Raw genomic sequence first — 27,646 nt, 5'->3', positions numbered from 1 at the left:
CAATCATCCAATGAAGTTTGACAACTGTGACCTTTGACCTGCTGAACTCAAAAACAATAGGGATTATTTAGTGACTGCCCACAATTGTCCTAAGAAGTTGGACGATACCAAGACAAAGTGTTCTTTCGTTATGGTACGGAAACCGTTTTCAGTCTTTATGTCTCTGTGACCTTGACCTTTGACCTAATGACTTCAGAAATGATTGGGTGTTCGGGTTAAGCGTCTTTTTCAACAATTTTTCAGTCCTATAAACGACAGTTTCTAATGTAGCAATAAGACCAATGTCAGTCACGCCGTAGACATGTGATATGACACCGAACTTAGTAACATTATACTGACACCGGGCAGACCAGTTCTAGAACAAGCCTCATAGCTAGTGCTGAGCGCCAAGCGAGAAATCCGATAGTTCCATCTTTCACTTTGTTTTTTGGAGTTATCCCCAGAAGGCTTATCTCAATGAGTATTGAACAATAATCTGTAAAATTTCGAAGGGCAATAACTCCTAACTGGGCACGGTACATGTTGTACATTCATATCCTGAAAATTCGCTTTATAGTGAAACATTTCTGTGTTTGAGCCAAACCCCTTGAAAACTGTAGAAGAATATAATAATACGGGCGAACAAGGCGGCATACCCTCTGAATTTTTTTTTCGAGGAACATTATAAATCATTGCGTTATTTCTATTTCTCTGTAGCCAAGCATATACCAATATACCTGAACTAAATATAATGCAAGTTAGGTCACAGCAATACGCGCATAAAAGCGATAAAGTAATGATGTTCTATTCCTGTCTCGAAGTTGTAGCAGCGCTTCTTGAACCTTTCATGTGTGTAATATGTGTTGGACGTGCATCCGTCTTCCACACTTTCTACAAAGAGCGTCTCCCCATTTAAACAACCAAGTCAAATTTTAACCAGACTCCACTGGAACGTTTCTTAGGTGCTCCAGTTTCAGATTCCTTCAAAGCTATAGGTCATCAATGCAGATTTCTGGCTGCCATGACAACTGAACTTACAATATTCTTCCCAGATACCACCAGACGCGTGTCGCAGTATCTTCCCTCATGCTAGTTCGCCTCGGCGAGACAGTATACGCCGAACATCTCCAATTCATGGCTCCCAGCTCTTGCCTTTAATTACAAAGAGCAAGCCAGCAACCTAAAACAAAGGGCGTTTTGTTTATGGAAAGCTTTTACCGTCAGAATCAAGAGATTTTTTTGGAAACCAAAGTCGGACTGCAGAAAGCAGGGCACGCAACCCTACTCCGTCTTTGGACATCAGAAAAAATGCCATATCCTTTAAGAGGATTCCTTACTCCCATGCTTTGGAACTGCGGCGCGTAAGTTTGCCTGGAAAGCAAACAGTAAAATTAGCATGTCAAGAACATGACACTTGTGTAATATTACAATATGACAAAATAAGAACAATGACTAATTCAGCGTGCTAGTTCACAGTCCTGGTTATTTTACAGTAAATATTCCAAAACTCACTTGAAGATAGATCTACTTCTAAGGACTTTTCTGAAAATATAATTCATAGCAATATGACGTATATGCACGAAATGGATAATGTCTATAATATGAAAACTGGATGGCTTCGAAACTACGAACATGTTCAAGCCAATAAAACTGAAATTAAATACTAGTATATTTTCGGGAATTTAGCCACTTGACGGATCACTGTTGGATGTAATGCGCGACACTCGAATAATTGTCAATCATAATCCCGTGCAAAATACCCGCCAAAACTGTTTACACAGTACACGACATTCAAAACGAAAATTACTGAACTATGTAATATCTTAAAATGTGTATTATACCATAATTATGTAGATCTACATGTATACGTGACAGGTGTTCCTAGTAAATGTGTAATTATATTGATCTGTATTACCTGTGCATTGCGCAGGTCACAGTGTACAATCGTTACTTTTAGTAATCGGATCAGTACGCATATATACCGATTATATATATATATATATATATATATATATATATATATATATATATATATTTTTTTTTTTTAATATTTTAAGTATTTTTTTTTCTAATATAAATATTTCCAAGATTGAGTGTATCGAAAGATGTGCTGTCGTCATGCTGGAATACTCATTGCTATATAGACAATTTCGTAGCAAATACGGATATTTTTGGGAATCTTGGGAATAACAAGCCAAATGGCGACTGGCCAGCTGACTGTCAGCCAATGAAAAGCTTACGATCCCAGAGAGCGTAGATCTGACATAAATTCAAATACAGAAAGTTGTAGTTTACTCATCCTGTGCTAATTTAAAACAGTTAGTATTGAAAGGTCAATATTCGCAGTGTTCGCAAACAGCCATATACATATTGTGAAATTGGTCTTTGATTTTAAATAAAGCAGGTCAGATCTGACTATTACAATTACTGGGAATGCAGCTTGACACAATGATATAAATGTACCAGATGTATCTGCATCTACTGGTATAAATGACGTTTAATTCAATTAATTACCAATTTACTAACAAATATCTCACCATGTAAACATATACTCTGTTCTGTAATTAGATATGTGGACTGGAGGTCAGCACTGGTTAAAATACGAGTAATACAAAATTCAAACAACTGTTACTTACTGAAAATCAACGGGAAAGACGTTGATCAGCGGGAGCTAAACGACATCATTTATTTTGTGACATTACAATTTTATTCTGTATAGAAAGTAAAAAGCCTTTAATTTCGTATATACAACATCCATAGAATGTAATAATATCAAGGATGGCCGCACGCGCAATTTAACCGATGTGGGTTCGAGCCCTGATTGGGACGTAGAATTCTTCTTGCGAGCCAGACATACAGCTGGCTTGCGGAAGGTCGGTGGTTCTGTCCAGTTGCCCGCTTGAGATAAAGTAATGCCAGGAGGGACACCTTGGGTTATTCTCCACCATCAAAAGCTGGAAGATCGCCATATGACCTATAACTTTGCCAATAAGGCGTTAAACCCACCCCTACAAAACAGAGTAATTATAGGTCATTAGGTCATTCACAAAAACACGAACAAGATGCCGTTCTTAGGAAAATTCTTTCAAAAATGATGACAAAATTAAAAAAAAAAAAGATTAAGTTTAGTATACCTTAAGTAAAGATAAAAAATTAAATCGGTTTTCACTAAATTTAAGGATATTTTAACCCTTACCCTGCTAAATTATTATAATGAACTTGTCCATTTTTTAATTTGGACAGAACCATTAGCCGTTAAAAGGGGTGCATACAAAATGGATACTGACTGAATGGCGAACAGTGCAGATCATGGTCGTGTTCAGCATGATAAGGGTTAAATTAAAACACGGAACTGTATTTTTAACGAAAGAATTACAATTCAGTTCGGCTGTTCTATTTAGATGTTGAAAAGATCGATATCCTGACATTTATTATCCCCGACGAAAGTCGGAGGGATATAGTATTGGCGTTGTGCATCCGTCCGTCCTTCCGTCCGTCTTTCCGTCCGTTCTTCCGTCCGTCCTTCTGTCTTTCCGTCCATCCGTCCGGAGTCATATCTAGGAAATGGTTGGGAATATTTATTTAAAACTTCATATACATGTTCACCACTATGAGTTCTTGCGGCCCGTCAAGTTTCAGTCAGATTGCCCAAGTAACACTAGAGTTATGGCCCTTAGAAGTTTCTAGTGTTAACTATATAGGGTACTATAAATAAGGCAATTTCTGCATCATAACTTTTGATATATTTCACCTAGAACTATGAAACTTAAACAGAATTTAGATCACCATAATGTGGTTGTGTACACACAATTTCATTCGGATTTATTTGTAAATTAAGAGTTATTGCCCTTTAATTGTATAAAAATCCACATATTTGTACATAACAAACATACCATTTGGTAGAATTTCATTAAATTTCTTTCATTCTTTTCCATGAACATTTATTGTTAACATGTGAAGGTGTGTACCCACACCTTGTCACCCCCTTACCTTGATCACACCCCCCCCCCCCCCCCCCCCCCCCCCCCCAAAAAAAAAAATCATTCCTTATTTTAGATTTTTTTAAACAAACTTCATATACATGTTCACCACTATGAGGTTATGGGGCCCATCAAGTTTCAGGCAGATTGCCCAAGTAACACTAGAGTTATGGCCCTTAGAAGTTTCTAGTGTTAACTATATAGGGCGCTATACATCTATAGATATGACAATTTCTGCATCATAACTTTTCATATATTTGACCTTGAACTATAAAACTTTAACAGAATTTATAGTACTATAATGTGGTTGTGCACAGACAATTTTGTACGGATTTCTTTTGTAACTTCAGAGTTATTACCCTTTAATTGTCTAAAAATCCACATATTTGTACATAACAAACTTACCATTCGGCAGAATTTCATTAAATTTCTTTCATTCTTTTCTGTGAACATTTATTATAAACATGTGAAGTTGCGCACCCACACCTGGTCACCCACTTGCCTTGGTCACATCCCCTCCCCACTCCCCCCCCCCCCCCCCCAAAAAAAATAGTTTTTTCATTTCTTATTTATTTTTTTTTAAACCTTCCAATTTGTACCATTCCCCCACCTCACTTCTCCACCCAGTCATGCCCACCACTGATCATGCATCCTCTGCCCCCCCCCCCTCCCCCTCCCCCACCCCCTTTTACTTTTTTTTTTTTTCATTTTCAATTTTCAATCAATATTTATAATCAACATGTGAAATTTTGTTTCCTCTCCCGTTCCCCTGCACCCCCACCCCCTAAAAAATAAGTATATACATATATGTATATATATATATATATATTTCCATTCCTTTTTTTTTTTAATGTTCAAACCTTCAACATGTTAAGTTGTGACTGCACAAACCTTGCCCTCAGACATGTTCAAGATATCTTACCTGTGTTCTCTTAAGGACATCTGTTCTTTTAAGTACATGTTAAACAGCAACACCTGGTGCCAAACCACTCAAAGACAATATTTAGTTTCAGTTAAACTTCAAGCTCACATTTCAATTAACTGCATTTAATTTTAAAAGCTAAGCTTATTACAGTAAGCATATTCCGTTCAAAATAAATTCTTTAGTCAGGATCAAAGTATCATACATTTATTATGTACTCTTTAATTAAACATTTGTTTTCTGTTAAATTGATTTTGACTAATGAAATTATTTGCTTCTTATTAACATCCTTAACTTTTTTCCGGATATATTTGCCATTCGTCACCACCAACCGTTTCGGCGGGGGATACCAATTCATCGAATTTGCTTGTTTTAATTATTTTTATTTTCTGATAATCACGGAAAACAAATCACTTATTAGTTTAGTTTATACTAATTTGTTTGAGCTCGACTGTGATGAAAGCTTCAAGCTTATTGGAACCACTCTCGAGTCCGCTTCCTGAAAAAAAAACAGTGGTGTCATGTGAAAAGTCATTGTCGTGACCCACGACCCCTGGATTGAGCGGCCACTTATTAAAGACACTTTGTAGCAAGCTACTGTGAAAAAAGGTAAATATAAACACTGAATGCTTCTGCAAATCATCAAAGAATCGCTACAAATTCCTGTCCTAAATTATACCTACCACGGGAGTCGACAGGGCAAGAACGATATTTTTCTAAAAAGAAGCAAAAACTTGCACGGTGTTTATGCCAATTTTAAATGTATGAAACACTTTTCCCCTCAGAAAAAAATCCGGCGCTTCTACCTTACTGCATTAAAATGTTGTCACGTATCCTATTACCGATTAGTTCAGTCATTAATTACATTTTACACCAATTAAGACGAAACATGTTACAGGATAAGATAAGATAAGTTTTATTTTAAGTCGACAAGACATATAACAATATAACATAAGCTCTGACTGAGCTTTTTCACCGATTACTAATATATGTGATACAATAGAAACTGGAAGACTGAAAATAATGTTTACACTGTTTTTACCTACTGTTTTCGCAATTTGTTTTCCAACATAAAAGGTTAATAGATAAACTGATAGCAACAAGTATTTAAAAAACAACAACACGGGAACACACATGATCTTGCGCTTTCTGTCATCCTTGGACATAGATTTAAAAATTCAGGGAAAATACCTACTCTATTTCATGATATCTCAAAGTAACTATTGGACACGGTGGTAGTGGTACTGGCAAGTGTTAATCACGTGACATTTGTTGTTTCATTCAGAAGGCAGCCTTTTAAGGAAGAGAAGGAAGGTAATTATATGAGGAAAATAGCTAACTAAAAGTTTGGCTTGTCAAAGAGTTTATTTTTAATTACTTAAGGTGAATTACATTACCAAGTTTATGTAAATTTCAACAAGGTAATGAAACCCTGTACATTTCCAAACTTGACTTCCCGCCATTTTGAAGTTGTGTTGGATTTGTTAGGCTCTCAACTTAGTTTTGTCATTAATTTTGCTAGGTCTGAACCAGATACCGTTGATTGTATGGAGAACAGTGGTAGAACCATATCCTTTGCCTTGAATGTAGGCCCTATGTAATTTTAGATTAGATACCTCCTCTGCCACCATATATGGCCTAAATCTGGAGGTTGCCACATACCTTAGTATTTTTGTTACCAGTAACAAATGTTCTCGCCATTTTTACAATTTTTTACAATAATGTCTGCAGAGACATTTTCTCTCTGTTATATTGCTCTTCAAGAGAAAAACCAGGCTAAAATGACTTATTTTTATTGTTTCCATGTAGCTAGAGTGTCTGCGGACGAGAAAAATGATACATAATACATCTATATTTGTATAACTTTCAGCAGTTCCACAGAATGTGTTGCATTTTTAGCCATTTTTCAGCGTTATGCTGTTGCACTGAAAAATTGGATAAACTGTGTTGAATTTTGTGGAAAGACTATGAAATGCTGAAGATTGTTTGTAACCTTTTTTACAACTTCAACAATATCGCTTTTAGGTATTTTTTATTTCAATCAAATCGGATAAAAACTGTCAAAGATACAGCAATTTCTGCAAAACAATACTCCGTTATGCTGTTTTTCTAAAAACAACTGTGTTAATTTAAAACAGGTGAAAAATATGTTGTAAAATGCATAAAAACTATTAAACATAATTAGATATTTGCTTAAGTATGTTGTTTTCAATAATAAAGTATGGAATTGCAACCAAAAAATGATATTGCTAAAATAACATTTCTTGTATTTCACGGGTACTTGAATCAGAATATTTGTAGTGTCCGCAACGCAGTAGATACAGGAAATGAAAGTGATCCAAATGACAGCGAGTTACTGATTACAAAACGCAGTTGTGATGCACATTATTTGTGCAAAATTATTTTGCTGCTATGCCAACAATAATTTTTACATATTGGATTTGCTGACTGTAGTGTCCGCAACGTTTTGTAGTGTCCGCAACACTTATTATTTTTAAGAAACCAATTTTATCAGCTCAAATTCTGTGTTTTAAATGTCCATATCATTCTGTAAGACAACGGAATTTATAATTAAACCTAAGGTGCCAACAAAAATAAAAATGAAACAGGGCTATAACATAAAACTTGCTAAGAAGCCTTGCAGCTTTTGTCGAGAAGAAAATTAAATACGTATATTAGTTTGTATTACTTAGGGTCCAAGATGAAACCATGAGTAGTGTTTTCAAACTAGTTTTATTAGTATTGACAATTGAAGATACAGTTGAACAGCATTTTAACTTGCAAAAGATTTTGTAGTGTCCGCAACGTTTTGTAGTGTCCGCAACAGACCTAATATACTTAAATCTATCCTGCTTTTCTGATTTTTGACATTTTTAGCTCGACTATTCGAAGAATAAGTAGAGCTATCCTACTCACCACGGCATCGGCGTCGGTGTCGGCGTCGGCGTCAGCGTCACACCTTGGGTTAAGTTTTTCGTACCAGTCCACATTTTGACAAAGTCTTTTGAGATAAAGCTTTGAAACTTTCAACACTTGTTTACCATCATCATGGCCAGTTATAGGCAAGAGCACATAACTCCATCAAGGATTTTGGCTGAATTATGGCCCCTTTTGACTTAGAAATCATGGTTAAGTTTTTCGTACCAGTTCATATTTTGACAAAGTCTTTCAAGATAAAGCTTTGAAACTTTCAACACTTGTTAACCATCACCATGTCCAGTTATAGGCAAGAGCACATAACTCCATCAAGGATTTTGGCTGAATTATGGCCCTTTGTGACTTAGAAATCTGGGTTAATATTTCGTACCAGTCCACATCTTGACAAAGTCTTTTGAGATAAAGCTTTGAAACCTTCAACACTTGTTTACCATCACCATGTCCAGTTATAGGCAAGAGCATATAACTCCATCAAGGATTTTGACTGAATTATGGCCCCTTTTGACTTAGAAATCATGGTTAAGTTTTTCGTACCAGTTCATATTTTGACAAAGTCTTTTGAGATAAAGCTTTGAAACTTTCAACACTTGGTTACCATCACCATGTCCAGTTATAGGCAAGAGTACATAACTCCATCAAGGATTTTGGCTGAAATATGGCCCTTTTTGACTTAGAAATCTGGGTTAATATTTCGTACCAGTTCATTATTTTGACAAAGTCTTTTGAGATAAAGCTTTGAAACTTTCAACATCTGTTTACCATCACCATGTCCAGTTATAGGCAAGAGTACATAACTCCATCAAGGATTTTGGCTGAATTATGGCCCTTTTTGACTGAGAAATCTTGGTTAAGTTTTTCGTACCAGTTCATATTTTTTGTAAAGTGTATGACATATTATGGCTTTGAAACTTTTATCACTTGTTTAGTATAATAGTCTCTATCTGTAGGAAAGAGAACATAACTCTGTCATCTATTTTGGCTGAATTATGGCCCATTTTGGACTTTGAAATTGGTTCTGTTTCCATACAAGTCCATGTTTTGTCAAAACTATTTGACCTATGGCTTTTAAACTTTGAACACTTGTTTATCATTATGATTTCCATCTGTAGGCAAGAGTACATAACTATTTTGACTGAATTATGGCCCTTTTTGGACTTTGAAATTGGCTCATATATTGCCATTTAGTGCAAGACTTATCGAAATCAAAGTAATACAGGAACATTGTTTGTCTAATCTATTTATTTCTTTTGTCTGAATATCCGTGGAAATATTTTGACACCATTCTTCAATCAATTCTTCGAATAGTCGAGCGCGCTGTCATCAGACAGCTCTTGTTTTTCAACCAAATTACATGAGTATACATATTTAATACTGGTCTTTGCTGGATTATACCATAAATTCTAAAGCCTCATAAGGCATGTTATTTGCAAAAAAAAAGGAACTAAACTTTATGAATATTCAAAGAAGTTATAAATAGCTCGTTACAACAAAAATGACACAAATTATTGAAGGAACTTATGCAGGTATTGACTTGAAACTTCACATGTGTCTTCGGGGTTATAAAACTAGTTGATAGTGGCAAGTTCCATAACTCTGACCTTCATTTTGGCCAAATTATGCCCCCTTTTGGACTTAGAAAATTCTGGTTAAAGTTTTGCGTGCAAGTACATACAGCTAATACTAAAAGGCATATAGATTTGAAACTTATTTTTTCTTTTTCTAGATCAATTACCAACTTCACTGGGTCAAGTCCCATAACTCTGACATGTATTTTTTGCAAATTATGCCCCCTTTTTGACATAGAAAATTCTGGTTGAAGTTTTACATGAAAGTTACTATCTCCAAAACTAATGCAGATATTGACTTGAAACTTCACATGTGTCTTCGGGGTTATAAAACTAGTTGATAGCAGCAAGTCCCATAACTCTGACCTTCATTTTTGCCAAATTATGCCCCCTTTTAGAGTTAGAAAATCCTGGTTAAAGTTTTGCATGCAAGTACATACAGCTATTACTAAAAGGCATATAGATTTGAAACTTATTTTTTCTTTTTCTAGGTCAATTGCCAACCTCACTGGGTTACATGTAAGTCCCATAACTCTGACATGTATTTTTTGCAAATTATGCCCTCCTTTTGACTTAGAAAATCCTGGTTAAAGTTTAGCATGCAAGTACATCCAGCTAGTACTAAAAGGCATATAGATTTGAAACTTATTTTTTATATGCAAGTTACTATCTCCAAAACTAATGCAGATATTGAATTGAAACTTCACATGTGCCTTTGGGGTTATAAAACTAGTTGATAGCAACAGTCCCATAACTCTGATATGCATTTTGGTCAAATTATGTCCCCTTTTGAACTTAAAACTCTTTTGATATTTAACCTTTTTGGGTAATATTTTCCTGCTTCTGGGACAATATTTTGAATAGTCGAGCTTGGCCGTCTTACGGACAACTCTTGTTCATAGGGGCAGTTGTGGGAGACATGCGCTCTTCTCAAAAGCATCTCTAGTTTTCCTCTTTTCTTTTACCGCAGATTTGGTAATTATTTTGTTTAATTACTTATATGGAAATATCGAAATCGGAACCGGTTCTTTATGATATGGTATATACCGGTACTTTTCGAAGTGATTACTCGGTATGGTACCGATACCGGGAACCGGTATCCAACCCTAGACATGTATATAATATAGGCTAACATAGAAGAAACCTTTAACTTTGTACTTGTACCATTACGTTACACATGCACACTTGAAGCGATCACAAAAGCTCACCCTGTCAATACGTGACAGGTGAGCTAAAAATATAATGAAATATTTTATCATATTGAAGAGAGGTAATAAATAAACAAATGACATGCATGACATTTATATAGTACTAAAGAAGCATTTTTTAAAATTACACACCATAACAAGAGGGTCATGAAGACCCTATATCGCTCACCTGTTAAACTTGGTTTTGGAATCATCAAGATAAACATCCTGACCAAGTTTCATGAAGATGATCCATAAATGTGGTCTCTCCTTTGATTTGAGTGGGTGACCTAGTTTTTGACCCAACATGACCCAGTTTCGAACCTGGCCTAGGAATCATCAAGATAAAAATTCTGACCAAGTTTCATAAAGATAGGGTCATAAATATGGCCTCTAGGGTGTTAACAAGCTTTTCCTTTGATCTAACCTTGTGATCTAGTTTTTGACCCAACATGACCCAGTTTCTAACTTGGCCTAGAGATCATCAAGATAAACATTCTGTGTAAGTCTGTATCGAATCAAAGCATAAATGAAACCACTATAATTATGGCTTAAAGGGCCAAAATAGAAAATTTTGCCCCTTTCAGGTGCAGTAACTCTAGAACCCATGATAAAATCTAGCCGGTTTTCGAAAGGAACCAAGATCTTATTGAAGAAATGTTAAAGAAGTTTTGAACGAACCAACATTATCCTCCAAGAGCAAAAACAGGAGAAATTATTTTGTGTTTTAGTACTGATAAAATGTAGTCACTGAAAGCTAGACAGAACTGAAGTGTTGTCAAACTATTGACAGATGCAGATATTTATAAACTGACTTCAAGTTCTATTCTGTTAGTTTGTTACTGTTAATTTCTTGTTACAATCAAGTTAACCAGTTTTACTACTTTTTGAAAATAGCTGTTCTGAAATGATTTTTTCTTATTGCTATACAGCCATGTATTTTCAGCTTGGGAATAATGAACAGTTTCGGACAGAGAATGTTCCACAATTTGTTTATTTTGAAAGAGGTTGTGATAGAATTGTCATAACTGAAATATTTTACTTTTACTTTTGTTATTATTGAGAGAATTTAAATGTTATTATTCAGAGAATTTATATGTTTCTACAGAATTACTATACATATATATACTTCTTTTGGTCTTCATAAATTCTGATTTCCATTGGAAACTCTTTTGGAGAGGACATGTTTCAAGTAATTATGTAAAGATTTGGTTACCATACAAGCTTTGAGGCAACATTTCTATTTCAGTAAAGTAAGTCTGTTTATCTTCCATTATTAAAATTTAGTAAAGTGAATTTTCAAAAAAGGGATCGTTCCAGGCATTGAAAGCTAACACCCACTAGCACAAGCTTTAGCTGTATTCTATTTACACTATTCAAACAATTTAATATAAAACAAAGCAACTGAGGATTTAAACATGTAATTAATACTTGAATATCTTTTAAAACGTTCTTGTTTAGATTTTTATATTCTGGCTTGGCAGGAAAGCACACTAATTATTATGTGTAGTGTCTGCAACGTTTTCTTAAATGCCAAGTTGGAATTTCTTTTAGAGTTACAGTTTGTTTTATCTATAAAAGTCCTTCTTAAACAAATATTCTAATGTCCATGCATCAAATATAGCAAAGATAAACACTGCTGTTTGGAAGATATCACAAATTTTTGGCCTGTTTACCTTACAAAATATTTTTGCCAACATACTGATCGGTAAACTTATCATAAACATGGCTAATTTTTCATACAGAAGCTTACTATTTAACTTTCAGTGAACAATGTTATTTAATTATCTCATTGACAGTGACATTAAACCATGGAATTACTTTTGAATTCAATAATGCAATTATGTAGTGTCCGCAACGTTTTTATACCTTTTCGTATTCTATTTATATGGCATTGCATTTCAAACTCATGTTAAAATAAATGGCTCTTTCTGATGAAGTATGTATCAAAGTTTAAGTGTATGAAATAACATTTAATAATACTTGCTGGACTGTATTTTAGAGAAAACTGTCTATTAATGTATTTTTAACACAAAATTTGGCAGTCATTCAGTTGTTAATTAATAAGTCGTTTTTCAAAATAAAAGTTCATGAAGGACAGAAATATTGTTTTTTTCTTTTACCAAATGCAAGGACTAGCTTAGAAATAATGGTATATGTTAAACATGTCTATTTTTGACCAGATTATATGAGTATAACATAAATGTATGTAGTGTCCGCAACGCACAATACCAGCAGTTGCTTTAAATTTCATAACTCAAGAACGGCATGTCATTAAAGGTTAAAAAATTACCATCTGATGCAGGAATAGCAAGAGAAAAAGTCCACCAAATCCCAAACTAATTGGCAAAAGTTGATTTTTTTTACACCAAGTGCAACATGCCTGCAGACATTATTGTAAAAATGGCGTCTATGTCTTAGTAAAAAAAGGTGACATCAGCATATCTATCTTCCGTGACATCAGAACCAGTGTCCTCTAGACAAGCTTACTGCACAGGTGGCAATAACGTACCTAGGATACAGTATGGGTCCATGAGCCCTATAAACTTAAATTTATTACCATTTTAATGTTTTATGAGAAAAAAATGACAAATTAGGCTCATTGTCACAGGTGCAAAAGTTTTTTCAAAATGGCTTTTTGTCATTTTTCCTCGTAAAACATTATAATTGTAATAAATTTAAGTGTATAGGGCTCATGGACACATACTGTATCCTAGGTATGTTACTGCCACCTGTAGCTTACTGTCGCTGAGTGGCTGCTTTTTAATTTCTGACTTTTGCTGCCACAGTTTGACCGTCACAATATAAAACAAACTATACGTCGGATTATAAGATTCTTTCACTGGTTGTAGGTGCAGATGGGAATATCCGGCCTCGAGGGTAACTGTTTAGGCGGTAACGAGGCTCCCTGCCGGTGGCTTTGCAGACGAGTATTGCACAGAAGTAGAATTAGAAGGCAGCGGTTCAAGGACAAAGAAGGAACAAAGAGAATGAAGGTAATTGTATGAAGAAAATAAATAATTATAAGTTCTGCTTTTTTGGCTGAAGAGTTTATTTTTAATTACTTTAGGTGAATTACGTTACCAAACTTTATGTAAATTTCAACAAGGTAATGACACGCTGCACATTTCCAAACATGACTTCCAGCATTTTGTTATTTTTAGCTCACCTGAGCCAAAGGCTGAAGGTGAGCTTTTGTGACCACTTGATGTCCGTCATCAATCGTCCGTCAGTCAACAATTTTTGTCTGCACGATAGTGGTTTCATCTATGATTTGATTTTAACAAAACTTGCACACAACTTGTATCTCCATATAAGATCTTGGTTCTTTTCTTGAACTAGCCATATCCCACCATTGATTCCAGAGTTACATTCCCTGAAAGGGCAAAAAATGGCTATTTTGGATTTGTCTGCACGATAGTGGTTTCATTTGTGATTTGATTTTTACCAAATTTGCACACAACTTGTATCACCATAAGATCTCGGTTCCATTTCTGAACCGGCTATATTTCACTGTGGGTTCCAGAATTACTGCCCCTGTGCATCCAGAAAACTTAGTCCGGAGCATTTCTTCTTCATGCATGGAGGGATTTTGATGTAACTTGACACAAATGTTCACCACCATGAGATGGAATGTCGTGCACAAGAACCAGGTCCCTAGGTCTAAGGTCAAGGTCACACTTAGAGGTCAAAGTTCAGATACAAGAATGACTTTGTTCGGAGCATTTCTTCATGCATGGAGGGATTTTGATGTAACTTGGCACAAATATTCACCTCCGTGGGGCACCCTTGTTTTTAGAATTACTTCCCTTTGTTTTACTATAAATAGCTTATATTGTAACTTTTTTATTACTGGCCATAGGGAAAAATCGAGATCACTTTTCTGTGGTACAATATGCATGTTACCTCTGATTTGTAGGTGTATTTTGACATATCTCTACCTGATAAGGAGTTTTGTGTGGACTTTGTGTATTCAGAAATTCTTTTGTTGTTTTTTTTTTTTTGTTAAGGATTAACTTCCCTTTGTTGTGACTTTAAATAACTTATATTATAACTTTCTTATAATTGGCCAAAAAAAAATCCATATGCAAATATAGGTACTAGAGTAAAGAAATTTGTGCATCAGTTTAACATTTGGAATATGTAGCTCATATTACTCAGGTGAGCGATCCAGGGTTATCATTACCCTTTTGTTTTTAGCTCACCTGTCACAAAGTGACAAGGTGAGCTTTTGTGATCGCGCGGTGTCCATCGTCCGTCCCTGCGTCCGTCCATGCGTCCGTCCGTAAACTTTTGCTTGTGACCACTCTAGAGGTCACATTTTTCATGGGATCTTTATGAAAGTTGGTCAGAATGTTCATCTTGATGATATCTAGGTCAAGTTCGAAACTGGGTCACGTGCCATCAAAAACTAGGTCAGTAGGTCTAAAAATAGAAAAACCTTGTGACCTCTCTAGAGGCCATATATTTCGCAAGATCTTCATGAAAATTGGTCAGAATGTTCACCTTGATGATATCTAGGTCAAGTTTGAAACTGGGTCACGTGCCTTCAAAAACTAGGTCACTAGGTCTAAAAATAGAAAAACCTTGTGACCTCTCTAGAGGCCATATATTTCACAAAATCTTCATGAAAATTGGTCAGAACATTCATCTTGATGATATCTAGGTCATGTTCGAAACTGGGTCACGTGCCATCAAAAACTAGGTCAGTAGGTCTAAAAATAGAAAAACCTTGTGACCTCTCTAGAGGCCATATATTTCACAAGATCTGTATGAAAATTGGTCAGAACATTCACCTTGATGATATCTAGGTCAAGTTTGAAACTGGGTCACGTGCCGTCAAAAAACTAGGTCAGTAGGTCAAATAATAGAAAAACCTTGTGACCTCTCTAAAGGCCATATTTTTCATGGGATCTGTATGAAAGTTGGTCTGAATGTTCATCTTGATGATATCTAGGTCAAGTTGCAAACTGGGTCACGTGCGGTCAAAAACTAGGTCAGTAGGTCTAAAAATAGAAAAACTTTGTGACCTCTCTAGAGGCCATATATTTCATGAGAGCTTCATGAAAATTGGTCAGAATGTTCACCTTGATGATATCTAGGTCAAGTTCGAAAGTGGGTCATGTGCCATCAAAAACTAGGTCAGTAGGTCAAATAACTGAAGAACCTTGTGACCTCTCTAGAGGCCATATTTTTCATGGGATCTGTGTGAAAGTTGGTCTGGATGTTCGTCTTGATGATATCTAGGTCAAGTTTTAAAGTGGGTCACCTACCGTCAAAAACTAGGTCAGTAGGTCAAATAATGGAAAAACCTTGTGACCTCTCTAAAGGCCATATTTTTCATGGGATCTGTATGAAAATTGGTCTGAATGTTCATCTTGATGGTTTCTAGGTCAAGTTTGAAACAGGGTCATGTGCGGTCAAAAACTAGGTCAGTAGGTCTAAAAATAGAAAAACCTTGTGACCTCTCTAGAGGCCATACTTGTGAATGGATCTCCATAAAAATTGGTCAGAATGTTCATCTTGATGATATCTAGGTCAAGTTTGAAACTGGGTCACGTGCCATAAAAAACTAGGTCAGTAGGTCAAATAATAATAAAACCTTGTGACCTCTCTAGAGGCCATACTTTTCATGGGATCTGTATGAAAGTTGGTCTGAATGTTCACCTTGATGATATCTAGGTCAAATTTGAAACTGGGTCAACTGCGGTCAAAAACTAGGTCAGTAGGTCTAAAATTATTAAAATCTTTTGACCTCTCTAGAGGCCATATTTTTCAATGGATCTTCATGAAAATTGATCTGAATGTTCACCTTGATGATATCTAGGTCAGTTTCGAAACTTGGTCACGTGAGGTCAAAAACTAGGCCAGTAGGTATAAAAATAGAAAAACCTTGTGACCTCTCTAGAGGCCATATTTTTCATGAGATCTTCATGAAAATTAGTGAGAATGTTCATCTTGATGATATCTAGGTAAAGGTCAAAACAGGGTCACGTACCTTCGAAAACTAGGTCAATAGGTCAAATAATAGAAAAACCTTGTGACCTCTCTAGAGACCATATTTTTCAATGGATCTTCATGAAAATTGGTCAGAATGTTTATCTTGATAATATCTAGGTCAAGTTTAAAACTGGGTCACATGAGCTGAAAAACTAGGTCACTATGTCAAATAATAGAAAAAACGATGTCATACTCAAAACTGGGTCATGTGGGAAGAGGTGAGCGATTCAGGACCATCATGGTCCTCTTGTTAATCTGATCAAGTTGTGCTGGTCATTTGCTAGGTCTGAACCTGATACCATTGATTGTATGGAGAACAGTGGTAGATCTAAGTCTGAACCATATCCTTTGCCTTGAATGTATGTAATTTTAGATTAGATACGTCCTCTGGTGACTGGGGACATATTATCCTCTAATGATCTCTTGTTTTGACTTAGATAATGTTTAGTGATGCTTTGCTAGGCACATGTTAGGACAAACGAAATGTCCTTGATTGGAAACATGATTAATATGTTGGAAGCAGTATCCTCTGAAGATCCTGATATTTTGCACATGTAAGTCACAAGCAGTACTTATCCTCTTCCAGAACACACGTGATTAAGAAGGCGAGTCAAATAAGCCCGTGTTTTAAATGGAGCATAATTTACACACCCGCACCTCATCGATGATGTTTACTCGGTGGATTCGCAGACGAGTATCCCATAGAAGTAGAAGACAAAGAAGGAATAAAGAGAATGAAGGTAATTGTATGAGGAAAATAACTAATTATATGTTTTGCTTTTTTGGCTTGTTAAGAGTTTATTTTTAATTACTTTTAGGTGAATTACATTACCAAATTTATGTAAATTTCAACAAGGTAATGAAAGCTGCACATTTCCAAACATGCATGACTTCCAGCCATTTGGTAATTCTTTATACATCCCTGTTTGAAAAACGGGATGTATTATGGGAATGCCCCTGATGGGCAGGCGGGCAGCGTCCACAAACTTTGTCCGGAGCATATCTTCTACATGCATGGAGGGATTTTGATGAAACTTGGCGCAGTTGTTACTATCATGAGACGGAGTGTCGTGCGCAAGAACCATGTCCCTAGGTCTAAGGTCAAGGTCACACTTAGAGGTCAAAGGTCAAATTCAAGAATGACTGTCTGGAGCATATCTTCTTCGTGCATAGAGGGATTTTGATGAAAGTTGGCACAATTGTTCATCATCATGAGACGGAGTGTCAAGCGCAAGAACCAGGTCCCTAGGTCTAAACTCAAGGTTACACTTAGAGGTCAAAGGATACAAGAATGAAAACTTTGTCCAGAGCATTTCTTCTTCATGCATGAAGGGATTTTGATATAACTTGGCACAAATGTTCACCACCACAAGACGGAGTGTCATGCGCAAGAACCAGGTCCCTGGGTCTTAGGTCAAGGTCACAGAGGTCAAAGGATACAAGAATGAAAACCTTGTCCGGAGCATTTCTTCTTCATGCATTGAGGGATTTTGATATAACTTGGCACAAATGTTCACCATCACGAGACAAAGTGTCACGCGCAAGAACCAGGTCCCTAGGTCTAAGGTCAAGGTCACACTTAGAGGCCAAAGGTCAGATGCAAAAATGACTGTCCAAAGCATTTCTTCTTCATGTATGGAGGGATTTTGATGTAACTTGTCACAATTATACACCATCATGAGATGAAGTGTCATGCGCAGTTCCCTTCTTTAGAATTACTTCCCTTTGTTGTTACTATAAATAGCTTATATTGTAACTTTTTCATTACTAGTCGTAGGGAAAAATCGAGACCACTTTTCTGTAGTACAACATGCATGCTACATCCAATTATGAGGTGTATTTTGACCAATTTTTGTGTGGACTTACAATTTTTTTTTTTTGGATTTTTTTTTTTTTTTTTTTTTAAGATTTACTTCCCTTAGTTATTATTATAAATAACTTATATTGTAACTTTTTTATAATTGACAGTAGGGAAAAACCAAGACCACTTTTCTGTGGTACAACATAGATGTTACTTTCCAATTTTAGGTGTATTTTAAGGTATCTCTACCTGGTAAGGAGTTTTTTTGTGGACTTAGAAAAACAAAAGACTTATACCCCAGTCACACATACGGCGCGGATAGCTACGTCTAGCCACGGATAGAAACGTAGTAGTACGTATCGGTCCGTACCTGAGCCGTACGGATTGCTACGGACCGATACGGGTCACTAATTTAAGGTACGGCTCAGGTACGGATCGTTATGGATCGATACGGATTACTACGTTTCTATCCATGGCTAGACGTAGCTATCCGTGCCGTATGTGTGACTGTGACATAACAATGATTACTAAACAACCACAAAATTAAAATTCCATTTGCAAATACAGGCGCTAGAGTAAAGAAATTTGCGGTGACGGGGGTATATTGTGACATTCTGGCACTCTTGTCTTTTTAGAACCTTTGAGAAGTAATTTTAGTTTAAGGAGAAATTTTAAAATAATATGAATTTTTGGCTGTAAGTTGAAATGACTCTAGCAGTAATAAGTAGTAGTTTGTTAATATATTTTATCAATACTTTCTAATGCTTCAAGAAAATTGGAAATTATAAATTAGCTTAATATGAATTTTGTACATCATGCTTAAAAGATTATAAATAGGAATAGTCATAAATTTTAGCTAATTTTTTATATAACTATATAATATCATAGCCAAATCAAAATAGAAAATATACACATTGTAATTAATGAGCTAAATATTGGATATAATATTGGTAGAATGTAAATAGAATTTTTAATAATGATTTTTAATAGGGATGTTTTATAGTCTCTTATAATTCCTATGAAGGAGTGACTTTGTGTTATGTAAATGGTTTTATCTGTAAATTGTAATGTACACAAAGATGAGACTCTAATAAAATATGAGTTGAGTTGAGTTGAGTTATAAAAATATATTGACCAGTGATTTATATAAGGAGTCGTGTTGCAATGAATGTTATAAACATTTTACATAGGTATATGTATTACACAATCTTATTTACCATAATTTTATCGTTTGATCAGAGTAAAATTTTCAGTTATTTGCTGCTTTGAAATTGTTATCCGTTGGCAATTTTATTTGTTACAAACCAGGAACTTGAAAGCTTAAAAAAAATATACGTTATGTTCTGTTCTGTCCTCTGTTCTGTCATTATTTATCCCCCCGCCAAAGGCGAAGGGGATATTAGAAATGCTCTCCGTCCATGCGTCCGTAACGATCTTTGTCCAGAGCATAACTCCAAAAGTACTGGAGGGATTTTCTTCAAACTTCATACACTGGTAGAACACATTGGGAGGAAGTGCAGTGTGCAAGAACAATGACTCTACCTTGCCTGTTTTTTGAGTTATTCCCCTTTATCATATTTTCTTAAAAAATTTTGTCCGGAGCATAACTCCAAAAGTACTGGAGGGATTTTCTTCAGACTTCATACACTGATAGAACACATTGGGAGGAAGTGCAGTGTGCAAGAACAATAACTCTACCTTGCCTATTTTTTGAGTTATTCCCCTTTATCATATTTTCTTAAAAAAATTTGTCCGGAGCATAACTCCAAAAGTACTGGAGGGATTTTCTTCAAACTTCATACACTGATAGAACACATTGGGAGGAAGTGCAGTGTGCAAGAACAATAACTCTACCCTGCCTATTTTTTGAGTTATTCCCCTGTATCATATTTTCTTTAAAAATTTTGTCCAGAGCATAACTCCAAAAGTACTGGAAGGATTTTCTTCAAACTTCATACACTGATAGAACACATTGGGAGGAAGTGCAGTGTGCAAGAACAATAACTCTACCTTGCCTATTTTTTGAGTTATTCCCCTTTATCATATTTTCTTAAAAAAATTTGTCCGGAGCATAACTCCAAAAGTACTGGAGGGATTTTCTTCAAACTTCATACACTAATAGAACACATTGGGAGGAAGTGCAGTGTGCAAGAACAATAACTCTACCCTGCCTATTTTTTGAGTTATTCCCCTGTATCATATTTTCTTTAAAAAATTTGTCCAGAGCATAACTCCAAAAGTACTGGAAGGATTTTCTTCAAACTTCATACACTGATAGAACACATTGGGAGGAAGTGCAGTGTTCAAGAACAATAACTATACCTTGTCTACTTTTTGAGTTATTCCCCTTTATCATATTTTTTTTTAAAAAAAATGTCTGCAGCATATCTTTTTCATGCATGGAGGGATTTTGATATATCTTGGCACAAATGTTCACCACCACAAGATGGAGTGTCGTGCGCAAGAACCAGGTCCCTAGTTCTAAGGTCAAGGTCACACTTTGAGGTCAAAGGATACAAGAATGAAAACCTTGTCCGGAGCACTTCTTCTTCATGCATAGGAGGGATTTTGATATAACTTGGCACAAATGTTCACCACCACAAGACAGAGTGTCATGCGCAAGATCCAGGTCCCTAGGTCTAAGGTCAAGGTCACACTTAGAGGCCAAAGGTCAGATACAAGAATGACTTTATCCGAAGCATTTCTTCTTCATGCATGGAGGGATTTTGATGTAACTTGGCACAATTATACACCATCATGAGATGAAGTGTCATGCGCAGTTCCCTTCTTTAGAATTACTTCCCTTTGTTGTTACTTTAAATAGCTTTTATTGTAATTTTTTCAAGATTAACTTCCATTAGTTGTTACTATAAATAACTTACGTTTTAACATTTTTATAATTGACCACAGGGAAAAAACAAGACCACTTTTCTGTGGTACAACCTGGATGTTACTTTCCAATTTTAGGTGTATTTTAAGACATCTCTACCTGGTAAGGAGTTTTTTTGTGGACTTAGAAAAACAAAAGACTTACAATGATTACTAAGCAACCACAAAATTAAAATTCCATTTGCAAATACAGCTGCTAGAGTAAAGAAATCTGCTGTGACGGGCATATATTGTGACATTTTGGCACTCTTTTTCCCTGTTAGCTTTCCATTCCTTCTTTTTACAGTAGCCATATAGAAAAACATCATACAGCTATACTGTTCATGAAAATTAATAAAATTTAGCAGTAAACCACTTCACCACTGAATAATTCTTTCCTCCACATCTTTAAAACCCGTGATGTGGACCACAACTAAACGGTTTTTCAAAGCTTCTCCCAAAAAAAAAAAAAAAATACTTTCAGACACTAACTTACCAGGAACTTTAGCCTTCAATTATAATATGCCCGGCGGGGGATTGGCCATGTCTAACATGGCTCTTGTTTTTTTGACATTTATATAACACATTTTGACCTGTTAAACACTTACCACTGTTTCTATTTTTTTCCGTGTTTTGTCAGAGTTGTACTGGAGAAAGGAAATATGATGGTTTCTAGACGAATCAAACTCTATGATTGTATACTTACATTAAATCCCCTTAATTGTCATATTAAATACTGAGACTGTATTCTAGAGATAAAGGAAGTATACACTTATTCAGAACATATAAGATGAGGTTTTGTCAGATAAAGGTCTCGAACCCACAACCCAGAGATAGGTAGATGAACGTTTTTGCCTATGCACATGTGACTGGGTGATGATTTATTTATTTATTTACATTTAGGACACAGCATAATTAACAAACGTATATCTTGCATTGTTTTTCGATAGATATATCTCTATTTAATAGGTTCAGGCACCGAAAATTAACTTACCGAATTATACAGTATATTCATGAATGCTAGGTCAATACTTGCGGAGAATACATTGGTGCATTATATTTGTATTATTGCATATGTAGATAAAACTTTCAAAGATTCTAAATTAAATAATTGTTGATAAAATATTGACAGGACATTAATATGCAAGTCAGTATAGTTTACTATTGAACTTAAATTATGCTTTCAATGAAATTTAATACACTTTATTGAATATATATATCTGACAAATTCTAAACTGTAAAAATCAGGAAATATAATTGTATGCTATTTCACAGAGAACTAAAGAAAAATTGAAAGTCTTGCAGTTCTTCATAGTTTTCTGCTGCTGGGGACCCCATGTACATGAAATACAGGAAAACCTGTCAGAAAGAGTCGGAGAGAGTTATAAATAGCATGCTTATGGGGACCTGGGGACCCTGATTTGCAAGGTATACAGAAAATTTGTTCTTGAAGTATTTGTAACAGAGTGAATTATATACTAACTATAGATACTAAATAAAAGAAATTAAAAGTTAACTTAGATGATCAAATCTGGGGACATGGGGACCCTATATTGCAAGGTATATAGAAATACTCTGTAAGTGGATCTATTTATAACAGTGATTAGTATATCTACTGTAAAATATCTCATATACTAACTATAGATATTTACATACATTGAAATATATGAACATCAAAACTAAGTGTGGGATGGGGATGAAACATATATAGGGCAAGCTTAAATTTGGTGTGGTCTTACACGAAGTTCTAGGCAAGAACTTCGTGTAAGACTACACCAAATTTAAGCTTACCCTATATGTGTTTCATCCCCATCTCCACTTCACTATGTAGATACTTTAAATTATCTGGACGTAAATAATATATTTATATATTCCTTTCACTAGAAATTATTTCAATGTTTAACATTGAAATATTGTTTAAATTATATGGTGTATTATACATACGTACTTTACATGAATATCTTTGTATCTCCTGGATTGAGGTCCCCACCGATCTTGCTAGTGGGAGGTCACGATTCTATCCAGATTTCTAGCTCCTACCTGTCATCAGGGGTCTAGCTAGGTCCAATTTTTTGGGAGAAGTCACTTCTCCCTCAAGCTGATTTAGGGAGAAGTGAGGAGACTTTAGGGAGGAGTGGGAAGACTTTTCCTACTGCAATGATGTTGAGTGATTTGAAAGGTGGCTGTAATGTTCTTGATAAAAAGTATTGATGTGACCATTCATTTTCTTAGTTAGATCATTTCCCATACAGTGGTTATTGTTTCGTTAAAAAATTCTGAAAAAAGTCGTTTTCTAAATTCAAGCCGATTCTGTAAATGTAACCCGCCGAATTTTGGTTATATCTTGTATGAAGTGTTTATTATTAACAACGAGTCATTCACCGAGGAATGTCAGTATCTCACTCGAATAAAACTGAAAGTAAACTGTGTAATCTAGAAATACATATTCAAATAAATTCATCGATGGAAGTCAATTTAAACATAGTTAATACATTACATGTCATTCTTTTATCATAGATAACAAATAATTGTGTACCAAATTCCAATTAATCGCATGGTTAATCAGCAGTTTCTTTAAAAAAAAACTTTGCTTTTTGCACTCAAACATGTTGACAATTAAAAACGAAGTGTCAAAGATGTAAACGCGACGCTAATTGGCTGAACACAATCAACGAGGTGTATCGGATAATTTGATTCGCTTTTACACCCTCGGGAAAATCTCGCAAGTACCTGAAGTAGGCAGAGCTTAAATTATGCTCCCGGCGTGTGTTTGTGTATTCGGCACTCGATATGACACCGTGCAAATTGTCAACAGTCGGGGTAGCACTAATTAGTGAGTGCGGAAATCAAAGAAAATCGGGCGATTTGCATTTCGCTTTGAGGTTAGATTTGAGCGAAGTTTGAAGTTCTAGAGCGCCTATTTCGCTCAAGTCGCCCATTTGCGAGAGCCCTGGTCATAATGCTCAGTTTAAACATATTTTATTGCAAACGATACATGTTTACAATACAAATAAACACATGCGTTATTTTAACATAGATTTATGAAAATTAGAAAAGCATTTTACCTAATGTATACCTTGAAATCAGTTCCTCCTGCCTGTCATAATGCTCATTGGAAATTTGGAGTCTTTCTCCAACACGAACTAGAAATTTGCCATGAGCATGTGTGACGTCAATCGAAACCAAAATGTGCATGTTCTATCATTCTATACATAGAGTTTTCATGTTTAAGGCCAAATACAACACTTAAGGTTTTCCATTTCTGTTGAACTAAAACACTTGGATCATGTAAAAGTTCTTTATGTAGGCTAATTTGAACCTTTCAGATGGCGTCAGCGAGTTTAACCAGGATTGAGTAAGGAGACATATTGGGGAAGGAAAGGACTTGCATCGCGAAAACCAGGATCCAGTTAGGAGACATATTGAGGAAGGAAAGGACTTGCATTGCGAAAACCAGGATCGAGTTAGGAGACATATTGGGGAAGGAAAGGACTTGCATCGCAAAGATAATGATGATGATGCTGGTAATAATTGTTGTTGTGGTTGTTGATGATGATGATGATGATGATGTTGTTGTTGTTGTTGATAATGGTAATAATATTAATAGTAATAATATTAGTAGAGTTTTCATGTTCAAGGCCAAATACAACACTTAAGGTTTTCCATTTCTGTTGCACTAAAACACTTGGATCATGTAAAAGTTCTTTATGTAGACTAATTTGAACCTTTCAGATGGCATCAGCGAGTTTAACCAGGATTGAGTAAGGAGACATATTGGAGAAGGAAAGGACTTGCATCGCGAAAACCAGGATCGAGTTAGGAAACATATTGGGGAAGGAAAGGACTTGCATCGCAAAGATAATGATGATGATGCTGGTAATAATTGTTGTTGTGGTTGTTGTTGATGATGATGCTGATGATGATGATGTTGTTGTTAATGATGCTGCTGATGATGTTGTTGTTGTTGATGATGATGATGCTGCTGATGATGATGATGATGATGATGATGTTGTTGTTGATGATGGTAATAATATTAATAGTAATAATATTAGTAGAGTTTTCATGTTTAAGGCCAAATACAACACTTAAGGTTTTCCATTTCTGTTGCACTAAAACACTTGGATCATGTAAAAGTAGACTAATTTGAACCTTTCAGATGGCGTCAGTGAGTTAAACCAGGATGGAGTAAGGAGACATATTGGGGAAGGAAAGGACTTGCATTGCGAAAACCAGGATCGAGTTAGGAAACATATTGGGGAAGGAAAGGACTTGCATCGCAAAGATAATGATGATGATGCTGGTAATATTTGTTGTTGTGGTTGTTGTTGATGATGATGCTGATGATGTTGTTGTTGTTGATGCTGCTGCTGCTGCTGATGATGATGATGTTCTTGTTGTTGTTGATGATGGTAATAATATTAATAGTAATAATATAAGTAGAGTTTTCATGTTTAAGGCCAAATACAACACTTAAGGTTTTCCATTTCTGTTGCACTAAAACACTTGGATCATGTAAAAGTTCTTTATGTAGACTAATTTGAACCTTTCAGATGGCATCAGCGAGTTTAACCAGGATTGAGTAAGGAGACATATTGGAGAAGGAAAGGATTTGCATCACGAAAACCAGGATCGAGTAAGGAGACATATGTTGATGATGCTGATGATGTTGTTGTTGATGATGATAATGCTGCTGATGATGATGTTGTTGTTGTTGATGATGATGCTGCTGCTGATGATGATGTTGTTGTTGTTGATGATGACGATGATGGTAATAATATTAATAGTAATAATATTAGTAGAGTTTTCTTGTTTAAGGCCAAATACAACACTTAAGGTTTTCCATTTCTGTTGCACTAAAACTCATGGATCATGTAAAAGTTCTTTATGTAGACTAATTTGAACCTTTCAGATGGTGTCAGCGAGTTAAATCAGGATTGAGTAAGGAGACATATTGGGGAAGGAAAGGACTTGCATCACGAAAACCAGGATCGAGTTAGGAAACATATTGGGGAAGGAAAGGACTTGCATCAGGAAAACCAAGATCGAGTTAGGAGACATATTGGGGAAGGAAAGGACTTGCATCGCGATGATGATGCTGGTAATAATTGTTGTTGTGGTTGTTGATGATGATGATGTTGATGATGATGCTGCGGCTGATGATGTTGTTGTTGTTGTTGTTGTTGTTGATGATGATGATGATGATGCTGATGATGTTGTTGTTGATGATGATCATGATGGTAATAATATTAATAGTAATAATATTAATAGTAATAAATTTTCATGTTTAAGGCCAAATACAACACTTAAGGTTTTCCATTTCTGTTAAAAGAAGGAAAGGACTTGCATCGCGAAGATAATGATGATGATGCTGGTAATAATTGTTGTTGTTGTTATTGTTGATGATGATGATAATTATGCTGATGATGTTGTTGTGTTGATGATGATGATGATGATGCAGCTGCTGATGATGTTGTTGATGATGATGATGATGTTGTTGATGATGCTGCTGCTGATGATGATGATGATGATGCTGATGATGTTGTTGTTGTTGATGATGACGATAATGGTAATAATATTAATAGTAATAATATTAGTAGAGTTTTCATGTTTAAGGCCAAATACAACACTTAAGGTTTTCCATTTCTGTTGCACTAAAACACTTGGATCATGTAAAAGTAGACTAATTTGAACCTTTCAGATGGCGTCAGTGAGTTAAACCAGGATGGAGTAAGGAGACATATTGGGGAAGGAAAGGACTTGCATCGCGAAAACCAGGATCGAGTTAGGAGACATATTGGGGAAGGAAAGGACTTGCATCGCAAAGATAATGATGATGATGCTGGTAATAATTGTTGTTGTTGTTGTTGGACCCTATTGATTTTGAGGTCAAAGGTCAAGGTCAAAGTGACTCGGAACAGTTTAATGTTTTCTGAACGATAACTTGAGAATGCTTGGGCCTAGGATCATGAAACTTGATAGGGGGGACCAGCAGATGACCTCTATTGATTTTGAGGTCAGTGGTCAAGGTCAAAGTGACCCAGAACAGTTAAACCGTTTTAGGGCTATAACTTGAGAACACTTTCGCTTAGGATCACAAAACTTAATAGGGAGGTTGATCATGATCAGCAGATGACCTGTCTTGATTTTGAAGTCAGTAGGTCAAAGGTCAAGGTCACATTGACCCAGAATGGTATAACTTTTGGGTCCATTTACCAAATAATTTCTGTTCCTTGTGTTATTACTGAATGCATCAAAGGGGGCATTTCGTGTTCTACGAGCTCTTGTTATTATAAAATCTATTTTCATTACAATGCAATTTTCTCCCTATTTTAGATGTTATGAGGTACTGTATGGAAACAAATTTGTAAAGACTGCTTTTAAGACATTTGCATTTAATCTGAATCACT

At 35.6% G+C, this 27,646-nt stretch overlaps 1 long non-coding RNA gene across 1 annotated transcript; it reads left to right on the top strand.

Moving 5' to 3' along the window:
• The first annotated feature begins 24,569 nt into the window (after positions 1-24,569).
• On the top strand, positions 24,570-27,191 carry LOC123562847 (uncharacterized). The gene is made up of 6 exons (XR_008367151.1): positions 24,570-24,763; positions 24,972-25,115; positions 25,396-25,539; positions 25,790-26,007; positions 26,149-26,337; positions 26,938-27,191. It is a non-coding gene; the product is annotated as an uncharacterized LOC123562847 (long non-coding RNA).
• Positions 27,192-27,646: the final 455 nt, after the last annotated feature.

This window comes from Mercenaria mercenaria, chromosome 2, assembly GCF_021730395.1.
Source record: "Mercenaria mercenaria strain notata chromosome 2, MADL_Memer_1, whole genome shotgun sequence".
NCBI lineage: Eukaryota > Metazoa > Mollusca > Bivalvia > Venerida > Veneridae > Mercenaria > Mercenaria mercenaria.
The sequence above is the reverse complement of the archived record's forward strand: the minus strand, read 5'-3'. Positions and strand labels throughout refer to the sequence as shown.